Below are 27,625 nucleotides of genomic sequence, written 5' to 3'. Positions count from 1 at the left end.
CCACATTCCAAGGATAGGGGAGGGAGGGAGGAGACTCCAAATGCCCAAGTCCAATTTACTGGTCAATTGGTGGTCACATCTTTTTGATGATGTTTCCCAACACATGTATACATATAATGGAAACATAACTCTTCCAAATTTCTCTTTTCAAAGCAATTTTAACATTATTAAATCCCTACCAATTTGATGTTTTTCATAAAGACAGGGAGCGTAATGTAATGTAAATGTAATGAATCACATTTCTTTTTAAGTAAAGGTAAAATTCTTCTACATTATTATAGTAATATTATAAAGTATCCCATATGTTAGGTGTTATCAGTAATAATGTTCCCTGAATCTTATTTCTCTAAATTAATAGAGTACAATAAATGTGTTTTTTTTATTAAGGAAGTCACAGTGTGAGTAGAGAAAATGGGTGTATGTGGAGAGTGTTCACTGTATTAAAGAATGTGTTCTGAAGGCCATTATTTCTGCAGAAGTTCAGAAAAAGAATCATTCAGCATGTATGGCAATAACTGGAGAAATCTTCATGAAGAATGTGTAGGAGTTAGGATTGGTTGCATAAAAGTATGAGGACAGAGTAGTTTAAGGAAAATGATAAAATTTGAAAGTATATCCTACCTCAGGGCCTCTGGGCATGTTGTTTCCTTGGAAAATTTCTCTCCTAGACACTTGCATGCTTTTCTTTCTCATTATATTTATATTTTGATACTTTATCTAAGAGGTCTCCTCAGATAACCCTATCTAAATTAGTACTTCCCTTAGCATTAATCACCATACAATGTTGTAAACCTATTTGTTTATGTATATAATATCTGTTTCTCAACCAACACAAGAACTGTATGAAGGCATAAAGTTGGTCTGCTTCCTTCACTGTGATGAAAGGGAAGCTTGGGGATGGGAGTAGGCAGATAGAAATGTGGAATTGGAAATGAAGCCAGGTCCAGGATGTAAGTAAAGAAGGGGAAAGGGTTGAAACCATGGAAGGTCAGTGTTCTGAAAGAAGTAGTTATTGAAGCCTTTCCAATTTTCTGAAACGTCATTTGTTCCATGAGGATTTGAAGAGTTCATTGATGGTAAATAGTAGTAAAAGTTCTTGGAGTCACCAATCTGAATATCTATTTCAGTCATCAGTGCTCTAGATAAAGCAGGAAGAGGAAAATGAGTTTAGTATGTATTTAGTCCAAGATACAGCAGGTTGTGGTGATAAAACAAATAAATAGCATATGTTCATTTTCATATGATTTACCTTTTTTTCTCAAAAGTATACTAAAAAAAAACATCTAAGTGTTGAGTTTGTGGTTATTGAGTTAAGGTTGTACTATAATTAAGATGAGGAGAGATCTTTTTAGGATTAAATTCTGAATATTCCCTGGATCCTACAGAAGGAAAATAGGCTGGACTCTGGGCATTAAGCATAATAGCCTAGAACTTTGGAATAATCAGAGAAAATTTAAAAGAATTAAGTTGTTGGCAGAGTACACTTAATAATCTCCTTTTTAAATGCTCAAAACAGCTGGACTCAGCCCTCCCCATTGCGACTGTCCCCTGCCACTCTTCTGCGAGGTTCTGCCACTTTGTCCAGATGTCATTTTTAAGCATTTAATCAAATACATACTCCCAAAACCAAGGTACTTGGACCATATGGTTGAAGGTTTATCCAGAACTAATAATTTATTTACTTGTTTTTTTAAAAATGTATATAGTGGAGGCAGCTGTTATATCACTAAACTAAAAAGGATAGACAGATGGTAAAAGCCAGATGAAATACAAAGGTTAAGATATTCATAACCATGATTCCTCATGATACTGAACACAAATCCAGGCAGGATCTCCCAATAGATCGTCTGAAGTTGGAGACTTACCACCATCCTTTCTAAAATTACATTGGTCAGGTTATATCTATTTCTTCCTATTTGTGAATCTTCCACTCCAGTCAGACTGGTGGTCTTATCACTTGCTGTCTGTTGATCTTTCCTTGTACCTCCCTGCCTTTGTGTTTTTGTTCTTGCCAGTATCTTTGTTTCTAACTCCATCCTTTGGTATCTTCACTGATCCAAATCTGACCATATTCCAACACCAAGTTCAGGTGAATCCTGAATCCTTCTCTGACCACCCTGACCCATTATCAATCTTTCCCTTTTGCAGATACTATAGTGCTCATTGTCTGTACATGTCATTCAGTAATGGTATCATTTCTCTTATTCAGTTAACTTTTTTTATCCCCAGGTTTTCTCTTTGCAAAAAAAAAAAATTGCATTCTTTTGTGTTCTGTCTTTTGTATCTTCTGGTACCCACTATATGCTTAGTTCTTATCTTATTATGCACACCTGGTATTCAATAAATATTTGTGATTGATGGAAAAAACAGTTAGTATTATTTATTTCTAATGAAAACAAACTCATGTTTAAGGGAATATAATGATTTCTTCTTAAACAAAGCACCATAATGTGAATACCATTAACAGTGGCCCTAGGGGCTGCAGTTTTGTACTGTATTATTTTTCTGTTTAAAAATTAATAATCTTGTACCATAGCTGCTGCCTTTTAAAATTTATTGGCATTGATTGGGATCTACTCTGGACTGTGATAGATAGCTTTGATTTGGGGCTTGGAGCTATAGTAGCAGTTGAGAATAGAAACAAAGCACAGGTTTTGTCAATAGGTCAAAGGACTGAGAATATAGTACATTAATATTATCATTTTCATCTTCAGAAAAAAAGAAGACATTAACAAAGGCCATAAGGGATTTCAGAAGCTGGTATGCATTCACTTAAACAAAGAAGGCATGTTTTTGAGGCATAGACTTGTGCTGTAAGAATTAAGAATCAGTGCTTCTGAATATATGTTCCTACATATGTTTAGTATACTTAAGTGTATTTATTTTACTTAATATCATATGCAGGAAAATTTGTCAGACATCCATTTACCTGCCTTCCTTTGCAGTTCCATTCACCCTAGTTCTATTTTTTTTTTACAAGCTCTCAGGGCCCCCTGAGACCTGCCCCTCCCACTCCCCATAATGGAGTTTCTTTTCTCTGTTCCTAACTTTATACCAGAGCAGCTGCTCTTTCCAACAGTTGCCAGTTTGATCTCTTCCAACAGGCGGCTGCCTCAGCCAACAGTGATATTCACAGACTATATGTGCCACATCTCCCAAGAACATTTGTATTTATTTTCTATAATCCAGAGGCTACTTGATGAGCTATTTTTGAATTGTGGAGTAGGATGATGAGAGAATTTTTGGAGGTTCCCAGAGTTTTCCTTTAGGCCACCATCTATACTTATTGGAAATAAAGATATATCTGATCTTAAATTAAGGATAAAATTATTTTTAACATATTTCTACTTGACTAATGATAAGCAAATGCTGGATTCATCACTGTATTTATCATTACATTCAACATTTTCAAAAGACTCAAGCTCTAATGCTCCAATAATGTCATTTTTAAACAAGAGTGCCTGAATTATTGACCCAAATGACACTAGATTTTCTGTTACATTAACTCACTGCATGCAAATGCATTAAAATTCTCTCAAAATTAAAATTAAATTTTAAAAATTAAAATTCCCCCTGTACCAGTGCCTTTTTGAAAAAGCTCAGTATCTTTCTAGCCCTGTTAATTTAGAGGCTATGAGAATTCCCTGTCTCTAGAACCTAGTCTATCTCTTTACTACATACCTAAAAATCTTCTGGTAATAGTTTTTAATATACATTTTAAAATGCATATTTTCTGTGACATTGCCAGCTCTATGCTGAACTGCCATGAACAACGAGTTGACTGATTCCATTTCTTCTTCTCTACCCCTATTACTTTTCCATTTATCCCACTTGTTGAGGAAGAAATAGGAAATAAGTAATTGTCAGAATAGTTCACATGCCAGAAACATCAGACAGAGGGTAAGGCATTTGGGAGGACTTGGTGGAATGCAAATGTTGTAGAACTTGGACCTTGAGATAATTATTTCCATGCTTTATAACCTTTAGAAAAGAGCCATAACTTCCCAGTGGGTTTCTCAGAAAATTTCTACCAGAGGATGGAAATCTATTGGAAACCCTTTCTGTTAACAGGTTTCTTTGCTTCTGGCATGGTCATCACCCCAGCAAAACTTACAGATCCCTTCTCAGTGGCTCTCTAGCCTCATTGTCTATGGAGTGAAATAGTCATTCAGTCAGCAAGCTAAAAAAACCAGGAACGTTTTTGGTAAGATCGGCAATACACACCACTGTTGATCTTTTTTTCTGTATTGAGATAATTTCCTCTGTATCACTCTATAGCAATCATTGAAAACATGATCTTTTGCTTCTTAATAAGCAGTATAGCTTTTTGTCCCTAGAAAATAATTTATCTTATTGAAGTACAAAGAATTCAGACTTGTGACTACTCAATTTTTTGTTTGTTAGAACAATTAATGGTATAATATCATAATATAAACATGGATGGAACATAAGTGATAAAAGTTAACAGCTCAGATCCTGGAGCTTGCTTTGGGTTCTGGGTCTCCTAACTACTGAACCATTTCTTTAAAAACAGAAATAAGTCTCTATTGAGCAAACATTCATCCATAGTTGTCACTGCATATAGTGTGGCATAGATTTCATGTTCAAGACTACCGAAAATAAACCTTTACCTTTAAAAAATACTTCAAATACTAAATTTAATATTTATGTTCAATCATATAGACCTGAGGCAAATAATCTTAGATAACGGATTATTTTGAAAACAAAAAATAAAAAAATCCATATGAACAGTAATAAACTCTTTGCATAGATTTAAAAATAAATTATCTGTGGTACAGAATTAAGTTCTATGTAGATCGACTAAAACCTATACAATGGTCATGAGTCAGAATCATCTCAATTTTCTAGGGTGATTTTGACTGAAAGCCAGAAGAGCGAATTCAATCCAGATTGAGAGAGAACCAGTGGAAATGGTAGAGAGAGCAGTCTGGACTTGATATAAAATATTATCATTGATTCCTGATAGGCCAGATTTTTTTTCTTTACATTTAAAATCACTGTATTTTCTCCATGGCACGAGTATTAAATTGTTAGTTAAAATATGTGAAACTCAATGGCAACAGCAGATCTTGAGAATTAAATATCAAAGGGGTGATGGTCAACATTTCTACTTTAAGAGGAATGAGCTGAGTAATATGTTGTCCTCTGTGAAGTCACTGATTCTTGCACCACATTGTAACATGCCTTTTAAAATGTTTACTTGGAAGTGTAATATATGCAGTCACAGAAAAGTGATAAAACATATACTCACAGAAGAAGATCAAAAGAAAAGTCAAGTTTTCCATTTTTGACTTCCATTCTTCCTCATTCTGCACTTTTAACTATTGCTTTTAATTATTTTATTAGTGCTTCTTGATTCTTTGTATTGATTCTCATCCCTAATATATGATGAATTGAGCACATTTACCCTACCACCCTCTCTCTACACTTCTTTCTCCAACTTATCTTTTAATTTTTCTCATGTTTACATTTATAATGTTCAATAATATTCTTAATCCTGTATTTTCGGGTCCACTCCCTTTACTATCAGTTGGATTCCCACATTGTAAGATAAGAAAAACAAACACATCCACATTTCTATACCTCTCCTTTCTTATCTCCTGACTTTATTAGCTGTGTCATTATCTTATATTATCAAGTTTTATAACATTTATATTTCCTTTTGTAAATACATCAAGGTCTTCTGTTTGGTTTTAGTTTTATTCTAGACTTTAAATACCACTTATTAGACTATATGACATGATTGTGTAAGGATTACTAATTATACAACCAAATGGTATGACTGGATCTGTGAAGAAAGGAAATATCTTAGGTCACTAAATCTGTACCACATGAAGAATGTTCCAAGCATCAAGATCCAATGGATTCTGTAACTCAGTGCTCCAAACTCCTGGAAATAACTGTTAAATACCACAGGTTGCTTCATGCAAAGACCATGATTTCACCATGTTGCCACTTTTGCCAAGTTTTTAATTGCCTTTTTCCCTATTTTGGTAAAAGATACTAACATCTTGCACTTGCTGGTGATAAGAATCAGTTTTATTCTTGAGGACACTCCTTATTCTAATGTAAACCAATGATTTCTGGTTTTTCTGAACAACGACGATCCTGTGGGCCATTGAAACTCTTGGTTACTTCTACTGTTTGTTAAACCCTCTACCTTTGCTTGATTTTTCTTTCATTTTGCTACAGTAGCTTCTTAATTTTTCTTTTTGTTTTTAAGAAACAGGTACATAGGAAATAAACTTTCCTAGCTTTTAGATACTTGAAAATATCTTTTTTGTCTTAAATTTATTGATATTTGGGTTGGGCACAACTTGTCGATAGTTGTGATCATCGTAACACTATCTAGGCATAGGTCTTTTTTTTGTCTACACGTTCAATTTGTGACTAAGGGGAAAGTCTCTCAGGCAAGATTTGATTCTAAAGCTGGATGTGCCCCTAATTGTAGGCATTTGTGTAAGTTAAAGATTGAATCACACTTCCTTTTACTCAGTCATAAAGTAAGCATGTTTAACCCTTAAGGTAAAGTGAAGACTCGACAATCAAATATACTGTACAATTGTTGGCAAAGATTAAAACAACACATTTGAAGAATGCAGTAAATACTGGATACTATTTCATTTTGTTCAGCGCTAAGCAGATCCTTTTAAAGTGAACATATTCTGTGCCTTTCCTAAGCTTTTTCTGTTTTGTTTTGTTTTTCTTTGATAATTTTTTCCCATTTGTTTCCATAGCTTTTCATTCCTGGACCTCCTATTAAATAGGTACGGTTGTTTCAGGATTCATTCTCCATACCTTTTTTTTTTTTTTTTTTTTTTTTTTCCTGGCTGTGTGTTTTTCTTGTTTATCTTGGAATATTTCCTTCATCATTGCTAGAATACTTGTTTTGCTTGTTTGTTTTGTCCTTAAGTATATTTTTCATTTTCAAGAACTTTTTCCTATTGCTTGATTAGATATAAGATGGCAGCTTGTTCTTATTTACTTGGATACAACTTGCTTAAAATTTCTCTGTGGATGCTAATCAGAATTTTTTAAATGAAAATTATTTTCCATGAATTCAATGTTTTTATCCCTGTGGTTAGTTGCTCCACTTGTTCATCTTGGCTCTTTGTCCTATTTGTTTTGTTGGTTTAATTTTTTTTTTTTTTATCAAGTGTCAGGTTTCATTGGTTGTCTGTTAATGTTTAGGATAAAGAACCACGTTGATTGACATAGGTAAATAGCTCTGGTTATCTCTCGTTTGGTTTGTCCATTCCTCCTACATTCCTTTCTTCTAAATCAGTGAACTTACTGTGGGCTCCATGTAAGAAGCTAGGTCTACTGAGGAACAGGTTTCTCTTTGGGGGCTATAAGTGGAAGTGTAGAGAGAGGCATACTAATATAGTAAAAAGTCTATTTTGGAAATGGAGCATTAGCATATTTCCCACTTGATCCCTCTGCTTTTCCTTTTTCTCCCTCGTCCTGCCACATTTCTGTTTAGAGTTGATTCCAACTATGCTTTGCTTTTCTCTTGGGATCATCAACCATCCCTGGGCTTTTGCCTTCCCTAGAAGTTAGCTATTTTTAACTTTATACCAAACATCCTACTGACCTCCACATTACAGATAATGGTTATGGGACCACTATGACTGTTTTAAGTCTAGTGCCATCTGAAATCTTGATTCATAATAGAAAGAGCCTATTAGAGAGGTTACTTGGTCTTCTTTCTGCTGGCTTCAGAACAAAATCAAAAGTTGTGGCACAGATCAGATACAGATCAATGTTTTCAATGCTTTATGGTGTTTATCCTTATAAACAACCCAGAGAAAAACTGCATACTATCTTTCTGTACATTTATTTTCCCCACACCCCATATTTCAATGGCTCTGGGCCACTATCTGCTGTATAGAGTTTTTTGTTAGGATTCTTACTGGCCTCTTGAAACAAGGAGTGACTCCAAATTGTTTTCTCTTCTTTTTGCAATTGCACATTCAGTTGCCACAATGAAGATCAGTGAAGTCTAGGAATTTGCCACTGTAACTTGTCATCCTTCCTGTCCATGTTGCCCCAGTTTCCAGGATTGGGCTTTTGCTTTGAGTTACCTTGGCCCTGAAACACATTCATGTCTGTTTATCAGCTCCCTGTGGGTAAACCTCTTGAATGAAAGCCACTGCCCGTCTAGTTTCTAGCCAACACCTTCCTCTAACCATTGCCATCGCTGTCCCTTGTCAGTATCCTTTTGGGATCCTATACCCTTCCATTGCCACAACAACATATCAACTTGGATTTGGTGCTGGACAGCATGGAAGGAATGCTATTGTTGGATTACTACGGAGGTCTTTTCCAATTCAGCCCTCCATTTCGGCGACCATTTTGCTGTTCCCATGCCCTGGAATCTGATACATAAATATTTCCATCAGATCCCACTGTTTATCCAGGACTATTTTTCATTGTACATATATATTTAGAAAAATATTCACTGGTAAGGAAATGAGCATTTTCCCCAGGGTATGGGCTCAGGAATCCCAAGAAAGTGACACTCAGTGCTGACCATCATATGGATTCCTGGAAGAAAAGCTTAATTCTGATCTGTACATTTCTAAAAAGAGAACTACATTGTAGAGAGCAGATCTCTAGCCAGCCAGTCTCATTGAAGAAAACAGTTGCTATGGGAAAATCAAAGTGGCCTTAATAGTCATCTAATCCAAACTTCTAGGTGCTAAGTATCTGACTTAAGGATCTTAGCTTCTTAGTGACACAGCCAGATATAAAACCCAAATCTTCTGATTCATAACAATATAATTGTGTCTATAAATGTACATTATGGGTATATTATTAACATTTCTAACAAAAGTTATAAGCATGAAGGTACTTAATGTTCTTTGATCTCTTACTATAGACCAGACCCTAGACTATTATCTATCCAGTGTCTCATTCTGTCCTTAGAATAATTCCAAGAAATAGGTAGTATTATCATTCCCATTTTACAGATAAGGACACTGGCAGTTTGTGCATTACAATAACTGTAAGTAGCTACCAAGATTAAAACCTTAGTAAGAGATGGTCATAACTCAGTATGAGAGCCTAATTTCTGCTATCATAAAGGGGGATGGGAGGACTAAAAGGCAACAGTTAAACAGGTTTAAAATTCATATTCTCATTTATGTCTGTCATTACTACTCACTGGGCTGTCATGCCAGGAGCCAAAAATGAGGCTGAAAATGCCTTTGGCGATCATATCCTTACCTGGTTTTATTTGGGTTAGATGAAAAGACAAAAGACCTAGCTTACTGCTTACCATTTCTAAGTGTTCACACTCTTATTCACATTCCTGTTTATTTTCTTAACTTGAGTTCCCAAGGCGTCCTTCCCAGGCTCCCCTCCCAAGACTCTTAGGTCAGAAGGTTGATGATGAAGGTGCAAGATGCATGACTGGGGATGAACACTGTTATAACCTAGAGTCTGGGGGCTAATGAACGCCACCTTTCATCCTCAGGGGGGCTGGGGAAGAGATGGCTAAATTCAGTTATTGCGAAGAAATCAACAGATTGTCCAGACCACCTCCATCTCCTTCCACGATTAACCTTCTCTTCATTTGGATGCTTTTTATCTGGCTTGACTATGTTTTTTCTTTAAATTGGCAGTCTGTGAGCATTTTGTGGGGAGAAGAGACAGGAGAGGGAATATGACTTGAAATATGGTTGTGGGTGTTTTTTAACAAGTTCTCTAAAAACCTTAAAAAAGACCTTTTAAAAAAATCTCTGTGAATTACCTTCTTTTGCTTCAAAAACATAGAATGTTCACTGTTCCACACTAGTTCATGATATACACCCTTTAGGGTAGAAAAGAATGATCTCATTTTAGGCACCCAACCAAAACAGAATAATTTATTTCTTTTAAAAGAAACGTCTACTACTAAAGTTAAATGTATGAGAATACATGGAGCATATAGGTTATTAACACAAGGATAGCAATTATTAGTTTTATTTTAATTAAAGCTTTATCTCTGGCAATATGTTTAGTTGAAAATCCATCATAATTTCCAAATGACATCTTTAAGTTTTTCAAATGTAATTTTTTAAGCTGTCCTTTACTTTTTGCTTCCAAGAATGCTGGGAAATTGTCCTTTTGAAAGTCAGTTCCAAAACATCTTCAAGTTGTAAACCATGAGGAAAACAGCAAGAACCTTTAAGTGGAGATCAAAGTATGGTGAAGAACCTCTGTTTTGGGTTTGGATTCTAAAATATCTTTATGGGATTCTAAACATGGTAAAGATCACCTGTCACAGATCCACATTCATTTATTCGAATCAAGCAATCATACCTCTAGCTGCATCATTTAGAGACATGTTTAATGCCCTCTTTGCATTCAGATGAAAGGTATTGAGGTTCCTAATGCCTGCATCCACAATATGGTGGGCTCATTTCTGTTAAATAGAAGATATGCTTTTGCAAAGTCAACATATGGCTTCCCCATGGTAGAGATCTGCCTAAACATTGAAGAGAGCATATGGCAGAAGAATTTTGTAGATACAGTGGTAGAGTCAAGAATGAGAAGATGATTTTGGGCTCACTGCCCTTCCATTTTTCTATTATAAAAGGAAGTCAAATTATTTGGTCTTACACATGCACACACTAACTGAAAAATAGAAACCGTGTATCTATTGAGTTGCAGAGTGACATGCTTATTTCTCCTGGAAATGTAAGAGAGAAATATGAAGTATACGTGGCTCCTGATAAAACATGGCATTTTTGAAACTCTCTTCTAGTACATTATACAAATGAGTACAATAAACTCTCTTTGGGGGGTACCTTTTCAGTTCAAGAACTATCTGCTTTTCTCCAGTAACTGAACTCTGAGCCATGGTTTGGTTCTTCACCAACCATGATTACATTTAAGTTGTGATTCTGAATCCCCTAGCCATAGCTGATTACCCAAGCTGTGACAATCTAATTCTATTTTCCAGAAATTGAGAATTGGGATTGAGCAAGAACAGGTCCTTCATTTCTCAGTGTCACTGGCACTGAGTATGGAAACTTAGGATGCATGGGATAGTCTAGATCTTTGTAAGAACAAAGGAGAGGCAGACACAGAGAGGCTTCTAGTTGTCCTGGGCCTGCATAAGACCCAACTCTAGTTGGCCTTTATACTCCATCATATGCTATTTTATTTTTAGAGTCCTTTTTTCTTTTTGCTTAATCTAGCCTTTTGTCTGAATGGGAGACTTTTAATTAATATGCGTAGTGTAATGAGATCCTATAAAGGCATTAGTTAAAATACCAACATGGAGGGGGGAGGAAGGTAAATTTGGAAGCCTTCATGGACTGTCTTTTCCTTTTTTCCCTAGCTTATTGTATACTGCTTTCTAATTGTATCTAAATCCCTTTCCTGAAACAGTTTCATGATAGAAAAATGCCTTCTTAAATTTATTTTTGTTCCTCTTTCTAGCCCCACCCAGCACAGTCCTCGAATTCCTAGGAGGACAACTTGTGTCTTTTATTTTATTTTACTTTATTTTAACTTTTTATTTTAATTCCAGTTAACATACAGTGTTACATTAGTTTCAGGTGTGCAATATAGTAATTAAATAATTCTGCATTATTATTGATTTCAAAAATACTTTTCAAAATAATTTCCCATAATTCTGAGCGAGATGATTTCCATTTATCTCTTCTCCATTTCCTCCATTGCCTTCCCCCAACCCCCAGGTACAGAGTTAAGGAACTGCAAACAACACTTCACAGAAGGCATATTTCCCATGAAGAAGGAACACTTGCCCTCATATGGAATATGTCATTGGAATTTATTGCTGAATGGTTGGCCATTCTGGAGAAAGTCCTTTGAAATCATATGATTTAGTAATCACTCTTGATAAATCTTTTTTTTAAAAAACAAGAGAAACTACTTTAAGGCTTGCCGTGCAAATCTCTGAAATGTGACAATTGAAGGATCTGCAGTTTATTTCTGTATTGCAGACAGTCCCTTAATGTCTGACTTCTTTGTAAAAATGAATGTTCCTACTCTTTCTTTTTCTGAAAGAAGGAATTATCCCACAGTTTAAACAGAGAAGTTGCAGCACGGGTTCATCCTCTTAGTGGGAGAGAGACCCCATATAAAATTCAGAAAATTCAGCAAGAGCAGCAGAACAAACGGGATGTTGTATGAGTGACAATGATCTCAGTTTCTTTCTAATATGAAAAGACAGCTGGGTTGAGGCACTTGGACCACCCACTGCTGGAAGAAAAATGCTTGAATCCTCAAAACCTTTGATTTGCTAGTTTGTGGAGGTGAGAATGTAGGGCTCACAGTAAATTTCATCTACTCATGCCTTCCCACCCTTCGCCTGCAGAAGATTTCTAATTGAAGTCTCTGCTAAGGAAATGTCAGCCTAATATCTACTTGAAACTTTATTTGGAAGTTTTTGTGGGGTTATTAGGCCTTTATTCATCCCTTTGAAAATGAGATACATTTTAGAGTTTTTGTTGGTCGTATTCTCTGTTTGTTTTGTTCTTTTCTGTTTGCTTGGTATCTATGACAGTAGTGGATTACAGTGGTGCTCTTTCCTAAAATGTATGGCTTCAGAAACAGTGAAAATGCTATGATGTGGTTACAGGGTAACTTCAAACTACTTCCTTAACGATTTGTTCACTCTATGCTCACTCCAGTGAGTGGTGCAAAATACCTCATCTTTAAAATAAAGGATTATACTTTTATTTTTTTTATTTTGTTTAAAAAATGTTTAATGTTTGTTTATTTTTGAGAGAGAGACACACACACACAGTGGGAACAGGGGAGAGGCAGCAAGGGAGGTAACACAGAATCTGAAGCAGGCCCCAGGCTCTGGGCTGTCAGCACAGAGCCTGATGTGGGGCTTGAACTCACGAATTATGAGATCATGACCTGAGCCAAAGTCAGATGCTTAACCGACTGAGCCACCCAGATGTCCCAAGGGTTATACTTTTAAATAAGTAATTACATGTCTTTGTTTTACAAGTCTATACCTCAGAAAAATATTTTGCCACAAAATACATTGGCTACTAAAGGCTCAGGGAAATATATGTGTAATCAGAGTGTGAAACTCAAGACTACACTTTAGGTTTTGCCTTCAACCCTAACTTTTTCTAACTGCCAGTTACTCCTGAGCATTTCATAAGAACACCATTTGGACACTTAACACCATTCTTGTCAGCCCCTTCAATTATTGCTTCTGGGCAGCTTCTTTAGCTTTGCAGCAATTTACTCTACACAAAACCAGCACCTGATACTTCTTTTAAGGTGAAAACACAGACTGTTCACACAGGAAGAGGACAGTAGGAGGAGGACAACTTCACACAGGTGGAGGATTCATTTTTACATACAAGTAATAAAGCCAAGAGCAGGAAAGTAGCTGATATCCCCCAGAGAGCAAGGCCTCAAACCACCATTAATGGTTAGACATGGCCTAATCCATTTCCTTCACATAAATAATACATTGAACATGAGCCAACCTGTGGTACTTGTATTAGAATGAATGTTTCCTGAGAAATAATGCCCTAAAAATGAAAGATAGATTAGTAGTGTGTGGATGTATGTATTCTCCTCTGTGAGGAAACCTTGGTTTTGTCCTTTCTCTTCACCAGTGCTATCTTTGCATTTCTTAGTCTGGGCTTGAATATTTGCTGTAACTTCCTTGCTAGTCAGGTAGCTCCAGCATCCCATACCATTACCAGTATGGACTGCTACATATTTGATCATGTCTGTCTCCCTTGATTATAACCACAGACTTTTTCTTTCTCTAGCACTTTCATAAAACCAGGGTGAAGTTCTACAGATCGAAAGAGTTCAAAACTTGTTCTAGTCTGTCCCCAAAATGCAAAATCCTTGACTTCTCTCCCCAAACAGGTAATAGCAAGATATCCAAAGTCCACTTTACCTTCTTCTAAGGATATTCTTTTCTCTCCTGCTTGAAGCCTGGGGTTCTTATACACACATCAAGTGATGGAGGAAAGCACCATGGGATCAGTCCAATGTCATTACACGTTATGTGGTGAATGAACGACAGAGGCTTAATACAAACTAATGTAGAGGAGGAAAAATAATTTTGTTTCTTCTGAGTTCTTAGATGAGACTTCTATAACAAAAGACAGATGAGCAAGAAAGAAACAGGTTATTAACATGTATACCTCCCGGGGAAACTGAGTAATTTCCTGAGGTGGCTTAGAATTCAGGCTTAAATACAATTTCAACAGGGGAAGGGTCGGGGGGTTTTAGGACTCTTTGGGGAGAGTAAATGATAGGAAAAAATAAATAGACTCTTAGAAGAATAGATGGGAGGTATGACAGTTCATGACAAAGTTTGCCTCGGTGTAGACTCCCCTCCTGTGGTAAGAGTCAGTCCTCCCTGGTTAACAAAATCCCTCTGGGAAGAAGTTTAGGACAGTTGAGTTTGTTTTGGAAGATCTATCTTTAGGCAGATAGGAGGAGTTCAGAGAAAGCCTCTTCCTGTATTAGCTGTTTTTAAAGTGACTACAACTGAAAATAATCAGTATGCTGAAGGAGCATATTTGGGGATGGCATATTCTGCTACCCTTCACTAGCTTGACAATTTGTGTCCAAGCAAAGAAATGGACTGAATCCCATTTTGCATAGCAGTTACCTATACTAAAACAGTGTGATCATCTATAATAACAAATATTATGGAGAAGGATACTTACTCTCCAGTAATTTGCTTCATGGATAGTTGCCAGCCAACCTAGCTGGAGACATTTGATTTAAACTCATTTGATCTTCTTGGTCTCAGGGAGATGACGTGGCAGAGATAATCAGTTATTGTAGTCAAGTGCTCCTGCACCAAAATAGCTCAGGAATGGTGAGTCTTTCTGGTAGAACAGGAAGGGAAACAAGTTTCTTTTGTAAAATTTTGGAGTATTTAAAAGCAAGACACTCCCCCAGTAGGTAAGGCTGCCCTTATAATTTTGGTCCAAAATTCAGTAGTGGAGCCAAGTTCTTTCTCTCCTGAGGTATCACCAGTGAAGGAGTCAAGCTCCTGTGTAACAGTAATAGGGGGAACAATTACTTTCCAACAATGGGGTCAATTATAGACCCTGAAGAAAGTACTATAGATCTACAAATGTATTTATTTGTCATGTACATTAACTTTATCAACCTAACAGATGCTGTAAGAACTGAGTACATTGTCTACCACATCACAGAAGAACAATCACCAACCCCAGTGATAAACCACTTTCAGAGTAAAACCACCCTTTTCTCCCAGAAGTACTAAGACTGTTTTCCCATTTGTTTACCCTTTGAAGCTTGGCAAATGTCAGTGGTTCTAAGATGACATCTAATCCCCATTTATTCTTTAGCAAAAATGGCTATATCTGTTTCAAAAGAAGAGAATAAAAACAAACCAAAGCAATAAAAACACAATAACAACACAAATACAGCACAAAATAACTTTTAAGAGCTTGCCTCAACCTACATCTTGACCTTTAACTTATCAACCCTACAATTGAATTCTACTCTTCAATAATGGCATTATCTGTAATTCCACAAAAGGTTCTATTATTGTCAGAACTGCTCCTTTGGCTAACTAGAATGCCCTCTGTAATTTCAGTACCTGGTGATTTAGCTCTTATTTTTCAGAAGCCTTGTTCAAATCCCAGCCTTCACTGAGGACTAGGCAGATCTGCATATGCTTTTTAGTTCCTTTTGCACTGCCTCTAACAATGCATTATTGGTGTGTTGCACCTAATTAGCTACATGACTGTAACTTCTATGTGATAAGAACTTTTCAGGGCAAGGAATGTGTCTAATTCATTTCTTTATGTCTGTTATCAAGACATGCCTTGAACACAGTGGATCTTTACAAAGAAATATTCATTTAGTCAAATACCTCTCATTGATTCAAATGGCGGACATGGGGTGGGGATACATTCAGGATAATTGATATTCTAATTAACCTAGTAATCTATATACCATAAAATTGATTATTATAATCAATTGTTTGTCCAATTGCATATAATTATCTACATACAGGAATAAAAATATTTGAAACATAACTTTACATTTTATTTATTTTTAAAGTTTTTATTTATTTTTGAGAGAAAGAGAAAGAGAGAGAGAGTGCATATGAGTGGGGGAGGGGCAGAAGGAGAGGAGAGAGAGAGAATCCCAAGTAGGTTCCACACTGCCAGCACAGAGCCCAATGCAGGGCTTTAACTCACAAACCTCAAGACCACGACCTGAGCTGAAACCAAGAATCAGAAGCTCAACTACTGAGCCACCCAGGTGTCCCACCTTTACATTTTATTAATATCAAGCATGTACTCCAGGATGCTGTGGGCCTTAGGTGAATACTTCCAGGCCATGTCTGGGGATAAAAAAAAAAAATGTACCATGGTTATTTATACCAAATGCAGGGAGGATAAAGTCTGCTAAGAGCATTATCTCCATCATCTCCCTCATTTCTAGCTACTCAGCTGCTGATTCCTTATATTCTCTGTATTGTTGGGAAAACCATGTGTTCCAAACATCACTTTTTCTTGGGAAGGAAAGCATAGCACACCCGGCTCCACCCTCCCTGCTCTCAATGCATTTTCTCTCCTTTGGAGAAGAGAAGTAAATTATCTGATAAGTGAGTTTGGCAGAAGGAAGTGGGATTGTGTGGCACAGTCCCTGACAAATTATCTCTGAGGCTGCTTTCTGGTCTCTGAGATGCAGCAAGTGGACTAACCCTGAAAAGGTATCATGCTGTGGTCCCATGGATCCAGAAGTTGGTTGGGTCAGTCTGCCTAATTAATGAAAAAAGCCTCAGTAAGGCCCTTTGGCTACACCTAGATATCTGGTCTTCCATTCCAGGTCTAGTCCATAATAAAGGTTTTTTTGTATTAATTGTTTGTTTTTAAGTCTCTGTCTCCCCCTTGCATCATCTTCATTTGGGTTTGAATTCTGGAAAGAGGGAAAAGATGCAATTCATAGACCTTTCTTCATGAAACTGAAACCGTTATTCTGTAGAGCTCATAGTAAAGTAGTTTTCTTTGGTTTCTCTACTTTTTTTAGCCTCCTCTCTAAACCCATGTCTTAAGAGAATGGACTCTGTGTCTTTCTCTCAATTTAACCTGGCTTGTTGGCCTTAAGACAAACTTTGTCATCTGGATTCCCCCTCCTACAAGGGATACGTGATCATTTGCAAATGTAACACTGAAAAATTTACTTGTATATTCTCTATAAAACCAAGTCTGCCTGAAGCCTCTGGTTAGCTGCTCCAACATTAATCTTGTGCTTCTACAAAAAAATAATAATAAACATCTGTCAAAATTCTCAGAAATATTCTGAATACTTGCATATGTTTAATTGAAGGAAGTAGGAGATTCATTTCATTATGTGACAAAGGGTAAGGGGATTATTAATGAATGATTATGAAAAAACAAGGGCATAAATATTCTGAGCATCTTATAGAGAGGGCAGTTATTATTCATCTTTGTGTCCACATATCTTGGCCAAATAAAATAGTCATTGGTGAGTCTCATAAGCATATTCCAGTCATGCAAAACCATTTCCTAAGGTTACAGTCAGACTTATGAATAAATTTTCATAGAGTGAGTAGCCTAACCTAAATAATGTTAGCCTCCCCCCCATGGCCATGGGGTGCCTTAAATAATCCCATAGCCTGTTTATCTTTTATGGAAAAGACCTTGTGTTTCACCAAATCAACTAATACATTCATCTCAATCTCATATAACTTGTTTCCTTATATCTACATGATGGTTTCTGGATTGCTAGCTTCTTAAATGTGTTTTTAAATGCAGGTTCTCCTGTCTTGTTTGCTCATGGAGACACCATGATCAGAAAGGTGGTTTTACCAGAGTATAGTTACTGCCATTTCCCAAACAGTGAAAACTCCACTGAAGATTTGGTGATAGATAGAAACTGTGCACTTCTTTGGGGAAAAGTAAAGCCCTTGCATTCTTGGCTTCTTTTAGGACTTACACATGTGTCTTTTCTCAGTTGCCTTGGTGATTTATTTGCTCATCTATCATCACACGTGGTCTTTACTCTTCACCTGTTTCTTCTCCCTCCATTATTTATTGAGTCATTTTACTTGTGATAATATAAACATAAAATGGGCCTCAGAGATCATGGATGACCATCTGATGAGGGGGATGAAAAACTTTGCTTTGGAGAACCTTGGCTTAACCTTCAATCGGTTAAGCATCTGACTCTTGATTTTGGCTCAGGTCATGATCTCACAGTTGTTAGATCAAGCCCCATGTCAGGCTCTGTGCTGGGTATGGAACCTGCTTAAAATTCTCTCTCTCCCTCTGTCCCTCCCTCTTCTCAAAAACAAAACAAAACAAAACAAAACAGCTTGTAAGAAATTTCACTTCAGTGAGAACATTTATGTGAGTACAGTGAGGCACCAGAGTGACTTTTGATCACACCACATTACTTCATAAGCTTTATGGTGATTACTTTTCATTTGCTTTAGGGATGAGATGTCTGTATACAGTGAAAGAAAATATAAGCATTCAGGGCAATCATTCCAGGTCATCTTTGGAGTTTATTCTTAGGGTTTCACATCAGTATAACTTAACACATTCCATGTTTTTTATATTTGTGAATACAGCCCTCCACATTACAGCTAGTATTCTCTCCCAGGAGCAAATTCTAAAATAGCATCTCACTCTTTATTCACAGTCACTGCCCAGTGCCCTTCAGCTTCTGAGGTAAAACTTGGCAATTACACCCAGCATATTTCTCTCCTACATTCTTCTTGGAAGCCTTCCTCAGTTGGTCATTGGCTTTCTCTCTTCTTTGCTTAGGTTAATGTGAAGAATCATTCATTATTCAGATTTGCAAACTGTAATCTCACCCTGCATTCATCATCTGCACTGCCTGTATTTCATAGTAATGTCACATGAACTCTATTTAGCATATTTACCTAGTTTTTAAGTTTTTAAATTTTGGGGGCTTTTAGTAGCAGTGGAATTGTTCTCTGACAAAGTATGATGGTTTAGGAGTTCTCAGTCCAGATGCTGTTTTCTTCCACGCCAAGGATTTGGAATATGTTCTTGAGGACGGATGGAGAAATGTTTTAGTAAAGTTGCCTATGAATGTCCTTGACTAGTCTCTTGCTGCCGTAATCAATTTGAACTATCTTTATATATAATTCATTTGCTCCTCCATCATACAGGGCATTCAACACTGCTTCTACTTCCAACTGTGTAAAGGTCATTTCTTTGGTCCAGAAAACACCTCTTCCTTAATAGTATTGTTTGTCAGCATATATCAATTTTCTTGAAATTGACTCATGTGTTGAGAAGTAGGCTGGATTCTTGCTTTGTTCTTGCCTATACCTGACAAGTCAATCTCAGGCAGAGTCTTTCTCTTTTGAGGTGAACAAAACATGGAGCACACAGAAAAAAAAAATGAAGTGTAACATAGTGTACCTCACCAGGATCAGTATGTTGGGGTTGTAGTTGGAGCCTCTAACTAGCAGTATGACCTTAATTAACCATTTCACCTCTCTTCTGGGTTCAGCATTCTCCTGTGTAAAATAAGGATATTGGACTGGGTAGTTCAAATGCTTATTCTAGTAGTCTAAGTTTCTAAGCTGTTGTGGCAAAGAATATTAATTGTTATAAATCAAAGCTACCTTTGTAGAATAGTAAAATTCTTTTATATGCTGACTGCTTTTCTATAATACAGATATTATCTTATGGACCAAATTTTCTCTGAAGTATATAAAACACAATGTTGTCTCTGACCTTCCAACAAAACCAAGCTATAACATATTTCAGTCTGTCACCTCACCACTCTGCAAACCTCTTGTTACATGAAAAATCTTTACATTAGTTTCTTACAACCATGTGTAGGACTATATCAGAGTATCTACTCTAGGAAAGGGGGAATTCTTAATGCAAGTTATTCTTTCAAGCAATTAGATTATTTCAGATACTAGCTTTTACAAAAGTTCTGTAGGTGAGAGTCCAATTTTTTAAGTGGTAGTTTTATAAAGTTTTACAATATGTTACCATATTAAACTCTCCAAAAACATGAGTTTCACTAAGGAAATTTCTAGTATGCATGGCATTATATCTAAGGACATTTTCAGAAATCTTCAAATTTTCTATAAGATGTAATAAGGTATAAAATTCAGTTGGGGATAATTAGAAGATGAAGAGACTATAAGGTCAGAATAGAAAAAGAAGAGAATGAGTAGGAAGTTCCAACCCCTTTGCCTCCCTAAAAAACTGCCTCAGAGACCTTGAGAACAATAAAAGAAGATGAGAAGAATACATCAGGATCTTTGACTTTTACTCTTCCTTCTTTATAAAAGAAGATTATATGTCACGGGGCACCTGGGTGGCTCAGTCTGTTAAGCATCTGACTTCAGCTCAGGTCATGATCTCACGGTTCGTGAGTTTGAGTCCCACGTCAGGCTCTGTGCTGACAGCTCAGAGCCCAGAGCCTGCTTCGGATTCTGTGTCTCCCTCTCTCTGCCTCTCCCCCACTCATGCTCTGTCTCTCTCTCTGTCTCAAAAATAAATAAAAATTAAAAAATTATATGTCTTGAAGCACGATGGGACACAGAAAGCAAAGCCATAAAGGTAACAATTCGTTAACATCTGGATAGAGAGGTAGACTTGGAAAAATGTCCCTCAGTACATATGACATATATAGCAAACTACGACAAGTCTGCATGTTCACAGTTCAAACTGGAAGGGACAGAGCACCCAAAAATTTCTGGTGGGCAGTGTAAGGAAATGGAAAACAATCAGAGTGGCCACTATCTCTTTGCATTTCAGTGACTCTGACTTTACTTTTCCTCTGAGACTTTAAGTTCAAGGTAAGAATAGAGACCTTTGTTATTAAAGTGGCAATACATGTATGTTTTTCTTTTGATTTTTCTGTTTTGTTTGTTGGGGAATTTGGGGGGAGGAGTGTGTCTCATTTGAGCCATTAGGAAATCCCAAGAAATGGGATGATTTTTTTTCTTTTCTTAAATGAGGGACCCTACAACAACAGAGGTTAAATGATTTGTGACTTGTTGCAAAGTGAAGTGGCAAAGATGGGGCCAACATCAAAGTCTCCAGCTTCTTAAACATTTATCAGATATCTATGTTCTTCCCAACAACATTTCAAAAAAATGAAAGTTTTCCACGTCCAGTTCAGAATAACCAAAATAATGGTGTCCCTTGGTTTTTCTGTGTAACCTGTTTACAGTGTCTTTTAAAATCATCTGCCAGCTGTGTCATGGTAAAACTTACACTATTCTTGGCTTGAAGTTGTGAATCATAGCTCTTAAGTCCTTATGAGCTTTCGGGCAAGTCATTTAAGTGCTTTGAGTTCTAGTTTGTTAAACTGTAAAATGTCAATCAAAATATCATCACTTCAAGATTAATGAGGATTAAATTAAATAATGAGTTTGGAAACACTATATAAGCTATAGATTGTCACTAACAATTTAATGTGTATGCTTAAGTAATTTTTCAGAAAACTTCAATGGCTTCCTGTTACTTGTGGAATAACGCCTATAATCTTATAAGTCCTCTTTGACATTTATTTTCAATCTTTTTTCTGCTTATAATAATAGCCAAGATATATTGAATAATTACTTTGTACCAGGGATATGGTGGATGTTTATCATCTCAGGGAAACCTCATATCAAGACTATAATAAAGGCAATGTTATTATCCTAATTTTTTAGCTATTTATTACTTGGAAAGCTGAAGAAACTTGCCCAATTTCACAAAGAGTAGAAGGAAGTGTGGAGCAAGTGTGTGATTCTAGAGTAAACTTAACCATCATGTACTTTTGCTTCCAAATAAAGCATATTTCTTGAACATTACTCTAACATAAATCACACTCAGTTCTGCAACAACTACCTTACTATACTATGAAAAGTTTTGATAGAGAAATTCACATAAATGCTGAACAATCACAACACAAAATTATCTGATTTTTTTTTATTTCCTTTGCTAGTTGGTTGACCTAGTTAGTTCAGATCTCAGCCCCAAATGCTGCTTCATTAATGAATTTATCTTGGTGTGCCTGCCACATCTCCCTTTTCTTCTGTCCTTCGCTAATTCAAGCTCTTTTATTACACTTGGAGTTCATGCTAATGTCTCCTTTGAGCATTTATCATAGCTATAGTTAAAAATGAATTGGACTCTTAGTCTTATCATTTCTGTACTTCTCATTAGAAAGTGCCATGAGGGCAGAGGTCATTGTCTATTGATATATCTTGCACAGTAACATTTTCTTTTATAAAATGTCTATTTTTGAGAGAGAGAAAAAGGAGGGGGGAGAGAAAAAGAAGGGGGGAGAGAGAGCAGGGGAGGGCCAGAGGGGGTAGTGGACAGAGGATCTGAAGCAGGCTCTGTGCTGAGAAGCGAGGCTGAAACTCATGAACCATGAGATCATGACCTGGGTAAAAGTCCGTAACCAGCTGAGCCACCCAGGTGCCACAAATTGCACAGTAAATTCTTAATAAAAACCTATTGAGTGAATGGTTAATGAATGAATGAATCTCATCTTCCTTTGTTTTATCACTTTAATTTACATACTGTTTCATTGTTTGAAAATCCATTTTCTTTGTTTTTTTTCCCCTACGAATTGTTCTGTTTGTATAATGAATTTTCAAACTTCCTGGCCAATCCTAATTGACTAAAAATATTTATAGGAATTTTCCATAGCTATATCTGTGCCAAGAACAACTAAATTGACAATTTCTTCCTCTTTAAATATTAGATTTCTGAAATACAAGTAGATTAAGTCAGCTAAGAAAACAAGAAACAGAATCTTTTTATGTTTTGCACATTGCTGTTAAAAGCCACATTTGAATGTGGCTTTGAAATTTGCATAATCATTCATGAATCTCCTTTCACTTGAATGTCTTAGTAATGACAACTTAAGATATATTGTTTACTGCTTATTCAAAATAAATTTCAATTATCAAAGTAGATCTTTATGTGTGCACCTGTTTCCATATTTGCTATGGACTCAATTAGTAATATGATCATGTATGCTGATGCTGTTTTGAAACTGTGACTTGAAATATACCATGGTAACTTCTGCAATATTAGAGAACAGTGTTTTTTTTAATCCTGTTAAATCATCTAGGCTGGAATTTTAAAACTTGAAATATCCAGCATATGCCACACTAAATTTACCAATGTTTATGCTGTAGATAGCTCAATATATCAAAGCTTCAAAACATTGTAGAAATATGCTTGGCTGCTGCTAATTCTATCCAGAGGTGAACTCTAATTCCTGGGGAAATCTATGTCTTCCTATGAGCTCAATTACAGAATTTTGTCTTCATTGTGCTGTAACATAGAAAATATTTTTAAATTCTATTTTGTAGGGAATATATTGGATTTTATTCATCATTTAATTCTACCATCTTAGTGATGCCCCTAATAGGGTAAACTGTCCATTTTAGAGTATTAGAAAGTTATAAACTCAGAAAAACCTGTTCTACTTCTACCCCTTACCATTTGGGTAAAACTAAGTGTATATAAAACTCTTTAAATCCTTCTCATTCTGTAAAATGTATAGTAGTAGTTCATGCCTTATAGAATTTTTGTGAAGATTCAATGATGAAATGTCTGGAAGAGTTTAGCACAGATCCTAGCATATAGTAAATGCTCAATAAATATTAATCATCATTTTTATTACCATTATTATCGTAGTGTTCATGTGTAAGTAATTTTGTCATTTACATGGCATGTGCTATCTGTTCTTTGCATATGTATGAGTCTACTTTTCTCTAGACAACATGGATTTGGTACCTGGTTGGCAACATTGTTCTTTCTACCATTCTTATTGCCTTAATACAGTAAACAGTCATTTAATGGAAAGCTGATTTGTTGGTATATGTCTGCATTACAGTGAATTCACTTGCCTTCCAGAAGTGTCATTTGAGCACCTTTTTCTACGTGACACTGGGAAACAAAGGGGACTAACGCAATATTACAGGTGGCTTTTAAATTCAAAATGTATCCAAAAACCTAGTAATTTTAAAGCTATGGGTAATTCCAAACTCTAGAGAAATAGAGAAACAAAAATAGCTCTGAATAATAATATTCTTAAAGCATTTGTGCCAAATGAGGTATTTGCAAGTTAATTGTCTAATCTAATGTAGTCACAGTTGAATAACTTTGGAAGTAATTGGGGAAACAAAGCATTGATAAATGTGTGTGTGTGTATGTGTGTGTGTGTTTGTGCATGTGCATGCACACATGTATGGTTCCTAGAATAATAGCATCTAACATAGGCAATTTTATTATAATTTTAAAATAGAATTAAAAACCAACACATTGTTGAACACAATTTTCAAGATGGAAATAATTATTTTTATGTATATCTATGGTATTTTAAATAGTTGATCTAGAAAATCCTGTCCAAGTCAAGTTTATAGTACTGGAGATATCCTAAAATTCAGCATACTTCTCATAGTTATTTTATTTTTTAAATAGGCACTGATAAGAAGAGGAAAGAGTCAATTTATTAGTTTTAGTAAAAGGCAAAAGATTTATGCAATTTGAAGAGAAACCAGAGCATCAATTTATTAGTTTTAGAATAAAAACTTATTGGGTTTTGTTCCTATTGGTTCCTCATTAGTTCAATAGGCTCCCAGATTTTCTTTTTGAAGAAAAGTGCCCTACAAATGGAGAAGTTTGCACAATGCAAACCTAACAGATGAAAGTGGCAAGGATGAGGCTGATAAGGTAGGCTGCCATCAAATCATGATGGACTTTGAATAACACTGTAAGACTGGGTTTGAGTAGGGTAGTAACATGATCAAATCTATATTTAGAAATCACTTTTAAGGACTTGGATGATGGACTAGAGTAGGGGAGAAATCAGAGGTGAGCAAAATAATTTGGAAGTCCCAACAGGAAAAAAAAAAAAAAAAGGAAGTCCCAATAGGGATGGAAGTAAGGGTATGGAAGTTCCAACGGGGAAAGGAATTAAATGAAGGATTTACAGGGCCTTATCAATAGTTATCTTTGTAAGAGGAGGAAAAAAAAGGAGTTGAACCTTGTGTATTTCAATCATGCAGGATGTTTACATATTTTTAACTATAGCTTTGCACAGTGTCAGCATAACAAAGCCCCCCTCCCCAAATTAAGGTACCTCAACAAACAAGGAAGATAAAGAATTTCATAAAATTAGTATAATACCAGAACAAAGAGTAAGGAGGGGGAGGGGAGAGATAGAAGCATACCTATATATATTGCATGTGTTATATCTGTATTACATATGTATCATACATATGTATTACATGTATTAGTCATTTGTACACATATATATTATAAATGAATATAGAACATTGGAAAGTTTTCCAGCCTCAAGTGATTTGAAAGGCAGCAAGAGAGTAATTTAAATACAAGCAGGCTAGATTCAGGAAAGAGGAAGTGATGAGTTTGATTTAGCTCATCAGTAACAAAATATTTTATAATTAATTATTATTAGTTACAAATAGAGCAGAGGAGCATAGAAGTAGGTCTTCTAAATAGTGGTGAATGGTTGTGGGAGAGACAAGGATAGATAATGAATAAAGCAAAAATTTGGTCTCAGAGAGCCTTCTTTAATAATAATTATAATTGTAATTATTTTAACATACCATAACTTTGAAAAAGTTTACAGCATTGATTGATGGACCCACTGAATCACTGGGAAATTCTTCTCTTTCTGGTTTAACTGGTGCTTGTGAAAACATTTATCTTTGCTCAAGCATTAATAAAAAAGAGCTGGAAAAGAATTTGAACTCTCTTTTCTTTGACGTATGAAGAAGGAAGGTTTAATTTGGGAAAAGAATAGAGAAGTCTTTTATGTTTTTTGTTAAGAGTAGCCAAATGCTGGAAAAGTATGATAGCACGGAAATGGAAGGTGTGTTGCTAACTGCTCAAAAAAAGAGAATTAATGCCTTAATACCATCCGACCTGTACCAGGATGATTGGCTATAAAATGAGTTTTCATTTCATTTAAATAGAATTGAATTAATCAAAATATTAATTGATCACATTTAATTTATCACAGTTATCACCACAAATAGCCTCTTAAAGTTATTAGGTAACATCTGTAGGACATCTAGAGGACACATCTGGGCTCACCAGCATCAGGAATAATCTCTTGGTGTCTTTCCTCTTTTGCAGCACTTCACACTGACACGCTCAGTAAGCTTCAGTGATTTGAACTCACCATGTGCATGTACCTTAAATGTGATAAGCTGTGTAGTGCACACATACAACCTAAGGGCAAGAAATGGGATGCCAAAGGTTAGACTGTGTAGGGGTGGGGGGAAACACACCAACGAAAAACAAGATAAGAAAAATAATTTTTCCTATACAGTATTGAAAATTTTTTGGCATGTACAATGCAGTGAAGATTGAGTTCAACTGGTTTGAGAAAGTGTTCAAAAATTCAGTCCAAGTTCCACTAGTGGCTCAAAATATGACCTTGTACATGCCTTGTAACTCAGTTTTTTATCTTCCTAAAGAGTACAAATGTGCTTGGAAGTAGAAAATAAGCCAAATAAAATCATGAGGTATTAAGATGCATTTGGAAGTTCTTTGGAGGTCAAGAGTTTTGAAATTCTACATATAATACAAAATCCAAGAAGAAAAAATGAATTTTCTTCTGCTCTAATATAGTAATCTAAGTATTCATCTCTCAGCTAAATACCCAGATTATCTCTCTATACCTATCTAAAGTTCATTTATATGAACACTTTCTCACTTTCCTGATAAAATTCATTTTTATCAACCTTCATGCAGTTTGAATTTCTGTATCCTCTGCAGTGTCAGCACCAGAGAAATATTATTTCCTACTAGTCAAAGACTGAGGAAAGCCAAAAGGTTAGTGGTAGATGGGGGAAGGGCTTTGCTGTAGAATTTGATTTCTTAAAGGCAAGCCGTTTCATTTCCAGAGAGCTTGAGTATAATGTGATTTATCATATCAGTACCATGTAGAGCAAAGATTTTACTAAATTCAGGGAGATAAGGCAGAAAACAATAACTACAATAACCACTGAAATATAGCCTCAAATAATATTGGTGACCTATTAATGGCAGGGAAAGAAATGCAGTGGACAGATCAGTTTCTATAAGGAGTAATCTTGGTTTTGGGGTTTTTTTTTGTTTGTTTGTTTGTGTGATGTCTTTTTTTTTTTTTTGACATTGTATCTGTTTCACATCAAAAGGGAGAAGGGCTCCTCTTCATCACCAGCTTCCAGTGCTGTTCTAAATTTAAACAAAAAGATGCTAAATGTGTGCAAGAAAGAAAGAATGGTTTAGTCACATAAACACAGACATCATAATTACTGCCATTAGCATTATACTAGTCACTGAATAAATTCATTTTTGATAATATAGGCCCAAGTAAAAGTTTGTATATCTCGGGGCGCCTGGGTGGCGCAGTCGGTTAAGCGTCCGACTTCAGCCAGGTCACGATCTCGCGGTCCGTGAGTTCGAGCCCGCGTCAGGCTCTGGGCTGATGGCTCGGAGCCTGGAGCCTGTTTCCGATTCTGTGTCTCCCTCTCTCTCTGCCCCTCCCCCGTTCATGCTCTGTCTCTCTCTGTACCAAAAATAAATAAAAAAACGAAAAAAAAAAGTTTGTATATCTCTTA

The 27,625-nt window shown here is 36.0% G+C and overlaps 1 long non-coding RNA gene across 3 annotated transcripts in view; it reads right to left on the bottom strand.

Annotated features, from left to right (window-relative positions):
• Positions 1-981: 981 nt before the first annotated feature.
• Positions 982-27,625, bottom strand: part of LOC113603305 (uncharacterized) — a 57,224-nt gene continuing 30,580 nt past the window's right edge. The window contains exons 6-9 of one of the 3 annotated variants that reach the window (XR_003424887.2): positions 15,288-27,239; positions 14,697-14,861; positions 13,916-14,113; positions 982-1,138 (exon numbers count right to left, since the gene is read on the bottom strand). This is a non-coding gene — a long non-coding RNA (uncharacterized LOC113603305). Of the gene's footprint in view, positions 1,139-13,915; positions 14,114-14,696; positions 14,862-15,287; positions 27,240-27,625 lie in introns of those variants that run through there. The other 2 variants (XR_008289303.1, XR_003424889.2) reach the window with 2 other exon arrangements.

This window comes from Acinonyx jubatus, chromosome A3 (genome assembly GCF_027475565.1).
Source record: "Acinonyx jubatus isolate Ajub_Pintada_27869175 chromosome A3, VMU_Ajub_asm_v1.0, whole genome shotgun sequence".
NCBI classification, from domain to species: Eukaryota; Metazoa; Chordata; class Mammalia; order Carnivora; family Felidae; genus Acinonyx; species Acinonyx jubatus.
Note: the sequence above shows the minus strand (reverse complement) of the source record. Positions and strands in the feature narration are given on the sequence as shown.